Source organism: Aplysia californica, unplaced genomic scaffold (assembly GCF_000002075.1).
Source record: "Aplysia californica isolate F4 #8 unplaced genomic scaffold, AplCal3.0 scaffold00061, whole genome shotgun sequence".
Lineage (NCBI taxonomy): Eukaryota > Metazoa > Mollusca > Gastropoda > Aplysiida > Aplysiidae > Aplysia > Aplysia californica.
The window spans coordinates 1,230,442-1,237,081 of record NW_004797331.1 but is presented as its reverse complement, the minus strand read 5'-3'; positions in this window follow the sequence as shown (position 1 = coordinate 1,237,081).

Genomic DNA, 6,640 nt, shown 5'->3' with positions numbered 1-6,640 from the left:
AGAGAGAGAGAGAGAGAGAGAGAGAGAGAGAGAGAGAGAGAGAGAGAGAGAGAGAGAGAGAGAGAGAGAGAGAGAGAGAGAGATGTACATGTGTTTTTATACACGAAATATAGATATATAGATTTTTTTTAGATCAAATACACGGATAGTGTTTTCAAATGCCACATAATAACTTCAACTGCCACATATTGTAATTTCAAATGCTAAGTTGCAACTCTAAGTGGCAGATAGTAACCTCAAATACAATTAAACATTGGGAATTCAATTGTGAACAAATAAACTTCAAATGTAGCAAAATTACAACTCCAATGTCACGTAACAACTTCTGGTTGAATAGATTCTATTGAGACAAATTGATACAAGTCATTTTGCAAAAGTTGGAGAGTATAATATGTGGTAGTTTGAGAAGATATTTGACAATATCTTGTGCTACAATTAATTATTGTTTAACCGCACTATTGATGATTTGTACAACGTTTGTACTGTACCACTGTACCACCCGTCTCACTATCTTGCCCTTTGTTGTGAGCGGAACTCACATTTAACATAAAAGCTGCGAGAATTTCTGGAACAAAGTTAATCAAGTCTGTAAATACTGTGACAACGTTTGTGTATGTCACTGCTGTGTAACAGGTTTTGTTTGTTTGCTTTTTTTTTTGGGGGTAGTAGTAGTAGTAGTAGTAGTAGTAGTAGTAGTAGTAGTAGTAGTAGTAGTAGTAGTAGTTGGTATTTGTTGTTGTTGTTTTTTTTTTTGTACACTATAGGAATTTTGCGATTTTAAAGAAATCAGCTAATTCAAGTCATTTGCGAAATGTCGATTTCTAATTTTGGTGTGAAATGGTGAAATAGTTTAACGCACCTATCAACACTATTAGGTTATTTAAGAGGCGGGACTTCCGAGTTTGACGTCCGTCTCCGAAATGATCTAGCCAAATGGGAAATTCGTGTAAAGTGTCTTTCCCAAGGACATGACGTCGGCCTGGCACAGTTACGGGTCCGGTAGCCTAACCGACACCACGTAGTTTGGGTGTTACTTCTATGCAGTTTAGTTAGAATTTCAAATAAATGGAATGTTATGGGTTGAAAACAGAATCAACAGAATGAGCTTACTGCACTGGCCACTGCACTTTTTAACTAATTTGAAAAATAAAATTTCCAGGATGACTCCATCAGTTCAAAAGTTATTCGATTTTTTATATTTCAATGTACCAGTCGAACCTGTGTAAGACGGAATCGCAAGGGAGCCAGAAAAAAATTCCGTCTTAGACAGGGGAATTTAGGGGGAGATGGAGGTTGGGGGGGGGGGGTCAAAGGCCCAGCCGGTGGGTTCCAGGATCGCTTGCCCGATCGGCAAGCAGTGGTCAAAACTTCACACCTCTCAACTGGTATCCTGTCTGATAATGACATGCGTCAGTCTTACTTCTAATCCAATTTCCCCCAGTGCTTGCCTTTCATTGGACCACTGTTTGACCTATTAAAGAAAGAAACGTTTAAACATCTCCTTTGCTTCCACCATTAGCCCCACTCACCCATTCCACCCCTCACTGCCATCATGTAACAACGATTCGAGGAACTCTCTTCTCGGCTGGCCGTACGATCAGGGCGGCAGGTATTGGTCAATCTAATTTCACACCTCTGGCTTCTGGCTACCCAGGAAATTCTGAATTTCGTCCGGGTGGCGGCCGAAGCCTACTCTTATCAATTTTGGACCACCACGGGATTTTTAACGAGCGCAACTTGCACACGGGACCTCCGAAATTATTTGCCCTTGTCTGAGAGGCATATAGCTTGCCTACCATAAGATCAGGGTTGAAAGACAGCAGAAAGAAGGAGCCAAGGAGAAGCAGTCAAAAGGCTGCAGAAAGATTCAGGAGCCTAGAGGAGTGGGCAAAGGGGGTGAGGGGGTGGGGGCACAAAGTGGAGACGAAAGCAGAGGACAGAACATTGTAAGAGAACAGGAAAGGGTGGGAAAGGGGAACATTTTAAAGAAGAAAATTTTCCGTCTCTATCCGGATTCAAACCCGGGACCTATTGAATAAGAGGTGAACACTGTAACCTCTAGGCCACAGGAGACCACGTCTGTCTCCGTTAAGACGAACCAGATAGATTGAGAGCCTTGAAAAATTCCACAAAGACCAGAGTTCAAGAACGCCCAATCTGGGGTTTAAACCAAGGCCACCTGCTTTGAAGTCCAGCATGATACCACCTGGACTAACAGAGCGCCCTTAATTTCAGTAAGTGTTTACGGCACTTGCAACACAATTAGGTCTTGCAGGTGCCAAAAATTAGAGAGTAACGAAAAAAAAAGAGAAGAGATAAGGACGCTAGATGCTTGATAGGAAAGAAATAGCAAATAGCACTAGAGCATCCACCAACCACCCAGAACACCCACCAATCACCCACTTAATTTTTAAAAAAGAGTGGGGGTTTTTTGTAGGGGAGGGGTGATTGGGCAGTTACCTCCCTTCATGGAGGTGGTAATTTTAACAGCGGTTCTCATCATTCGCAGCTATTTGCAAACCTGTCATTTTGCTGATTTTGGTTTTCTTTTCTTTTTTCCCCCCAAATACCTGGAAGTGTAATGTGTTGGATGAGTGAGTGGTTTCAAATGTCAAACATTTCTTTTGAGGGATGGCATCGAGATCGTCAGATATTAATGAGACAAAATTTCGTAAACTTTAAATTGATGCTTTCCATTACTGTAGTAAGTATCATAGATAAATTGCGTGACCATTTTGTCTCATAAAAATTAGGGATCATTGTTATACTTCCCAGTCTATGAAAAAAATGGTAGCCGTCTTGATCTATCAAAATACAGGGTGATCCAAAAAAAAAAAGCTGTACAACTTTTAAAAAATGTATCGAATAAAATGTATACTAGAACGTTATAATTTGGAACTTATATTCAGGGTGATCAAAAAAAAAACTTTACAACTTTTTTCGTAAATATTTCCCTCCACACTGAAGCTTTCGTCTTCAAATTTGAACATGATATTCCTCATTCAAAGGGAATTTGACTGATATTCATTTTAGATGATTCCACTAAATCTACAGTATAATGCGCATTAAAAAAACAACCCATTTTTTTGCTTTTGTCCCCTTTTATTACACTACGCTCCACTACATATTACCCCAAAATGCCGTAACAATTGCGTCATATTGCAAGCTACAGCAGTCTAGCAGGCCACCGGAAGTTTGCTGACACTATTTTTTAAAGTTCCTTTTGTTTATCTAAATTATGGTTCAGTTTAATAAGGAGCAGAGCGCATTTTGTATTGAACATTATCTCTCCACAAAATCACAATCCCTGACATTTTGAATTTTGTAAGTTCCGCACAAGGTACGGGAAAAATGCTAAAATGCCATCAAAGCCTTCTTTGGTAAAAAAGTTACGTCAATTTGTGTGTATAGAAAATCAAAACAAAAAATATCCAGAAAATGCGACCGCTTCAGGTCGAATGCGTACCATTCAAACTCCTTTAAACATCGTCAAGATGCAGAAATCAGTCGCTGAATCTAATGAGACATCTTTCCGCAGACGATGTCTTCAGCTATGACTTTCATACACATCGACAGTCCGTATTCTTAAGGTAGATCTTAACTTACGCCCATACCATATGCATGTTAGGCAAACGCTTCTCGAGACTGGCCGGAGACAGAAGATGGCAATGTGTCGGTGGTTCCTCGACCGTCTTGGAGAATGCGAGAGTTTCTTAGATGACATCTGGTTCAGTGACGAAGCACATTTTCAACTTTCATGATATGTAAACTCCAAAAATGCTGTCTATTGGGCATCCCACCCACCCCCTACTGTCTCCAGAAGCCACTCCATGCTGAAAGGTGTACAGTGTGGGTGGCTTTAAGCACTCATGGTTTGGGGGGTCCTTTTATTTTGAAGACGCAGACGGACATGTTGCAACTGTGAACACAGACCAATATATCGAGATGCATAAGAAATTCTGGACGGATCAGGGGAGACACCGGCACTTGGATCGCCAAGACCAGTGGTTCATGCAAGATGGGGCCAACTCACAAGTTTCTGTCAGATCAATGACATGGCTAGCTGACCACTTTGAAGATCTTGTGATCAGTCGCAGAAGTGAACACATTTGGGCTCCGCATTCTCCTGACCTGAATCCTTTAAACGTTTTCTTGTGGGGCTATCTGAAGGACAGGATATTTCAAAACCAGTTTGATAAACATTGAAATTCTGAAACAAGCAATCCGTGATGAAGTGAGAAACATTCCGCGGGAACTGTGTTTGGCCGTCATCGAGCATTTCAAACGACGCGTTAAAAGATGTTTGGAGTCCAAAGGAGGACATGTGGAGCATATGTTTTGGAAAATCCAGAACAGAAATGTTTTTTTCTTAACTCCCTAAGAGAAGTTAAATATTGTTTAATGTCACAAGGTTGGAACAATTAAATGTTATAGAGAAAAAGAAGACAAAAATCAAATCAATCGTCTCATCTCTTTTCTAGTGAAAGTGTCTTTTTTTTTTAATTGGCGCATTTTGCGTTTAGGGGTGTGTTTTTTTTAAATTCTTTTTTCGTTCTGAAAATAAGTTACTTCTTTATGGATTTTATGTCAAACAAATTCCTTTTGAATGAAGTTTATTTGTTCCAAATTTCATCTTTCTAGAACGACATTTGGGCGAGATATTTAGAAAAAAAGTTGTTAAGTTTTTTTGGGATCACCCTGTAATTCATTTAGAAGGAATTTTGACATTAAATTCACAAAGAAGAAACTTATTATCGAAAATGGAAATGGCTTTAATAAAAACCACCTACAAATGCAAAATGCACCATTTTAAAAGATCTTGTAAGGAAAGCCATGAAATGATTGGTTTGTTTTTTTCCTTTCCTTTTATATTAAAAATTTAATCTTTCCATAACTGTAACCTTTAAACAATATTTCTTTTCTCCTAAAGAGTTTTTTATTTTTTTATTCTGGAATTCCTGGAACCAATGGCCTATATTATTATGTCCTCCTTTGGACTCGAAACATTACGCGTCGTTCGTAGTGTTCAGTGGCGGCCAAAAACAAGGATCCACTCAACCATGAGTACTCAAAGCTACACACACTGAACACCTTACATTATGGAGCTGTTTCTAGAGACAATAAGGGGGGGGTGGTGGCTAAGGTTGCCCAAATAGACAGCATTTGTGAATTTGATACATGTATAACATGAAAAGTGAATATGGGCTTTGCCAGGGAACCGCATGTCATAGAGGAAATGTTCACGCTTTTCAAGACGGTCGAGGAATCACGAACACATTGCTATCCCATGAGAGCTTTGAGAATCTTCGTAGATGAAGATCTGCCTTGAGAATGCGGACCGTTGAGATGTAGGAAAGTCATTGCTGCAGACAATGTCTACGGACAGACATCTCATGAGGCTCATCTACTGAATTCTGCACCCTTGTGATGTTTAAAGAGGTGCAAACGGTGTGTGTTTTTGACCTTAAGTGGTCGTTTTGTCTATGAATTTTTAATTCTGTTTCTCTACAGGTTCTAATTGAAGGACCATTTCCAACCTTGACATAAAAGAAGGCCTTAAGGGCACTACATTATTTCCGTACCTTGTGCGCAACTTACAAAATGAGTTGGTGGTGAGGAAATGTTCATTACAAAAAGCTCTCTGCTCTTTACTGATCTTAACCATGAGTTCAGTTGGCAAAGGAAACTTGAGTAAAATTATCTGCAAACTTATGTTGGCCTGTTAGACTACTGTAGTTTGCAATATGGCGCAATCGTTGGGATTTTTTGTTGTAGGCCTAATTATGCGAACTAGTGCGTCATGCTACAAAAATGGGGACATAGCCGAAAATGGGTTGCTTTTTTTACGCGCTTGGTAGAGCAAAACTACCATGTGGATTTATTTATCTAAAACCAATATCAAATAAATTCCTTTTGACTTCCACTTGTTGTGTACAAATTTGAAACACAAAACTTCAGTGTAAAGGAAAAAATATTTTTTTAAAGTTGTACAGTTGTTATTGTTGCTTTGGTTTTTTTTTTTTTGGTTTTTTTTGGATCACCTGCGAAATCGGCTAATTGGATGAGACCAGATGTTGGACAGATAATAAAACAATACCAAATAAACCAAACATCTTCACATTATCCCTATCCGTACGTCGTGTTTTACTATCGCATCCATACGACTCTGTGCCACCTCTTTCCAAAGAGGAAATTTACTTGTTAATCCGATCCATACACTTTGCATAGCAGTCTGTCAAAATGATTTTTTGAGAAATACTGAAAGTTTCAAAGAGATCTTCTCACTTGAAGTATTCTAAAATGTGAAGAATACAACCCTTGGGGTACAAATTGACTCCCAGCGTACGGATAGGGTTAATAGAAGACAATCGCAGCGACATTGATTTTGAGTCTAATTATTTTCAAGACTGAGATAAATACAAATAAGCACTAAATTTCATTACCGGAGAAATGCAGATTTGCTTATTTTCATTTTAAAAATAGATTCCGAGCCATGTCCTGGCTGGCTAGCGTTGCACCAGCCCTCGCGCCGAGCGGTTCAGCTGTAAGTAGACTATTTTTTAATTTATTTTTTATAGTAGAGGGTTTTACGGCGCTCGCAACTGCATAAGGTCACATGAGCGCCAAGGGGTGGGTGTCA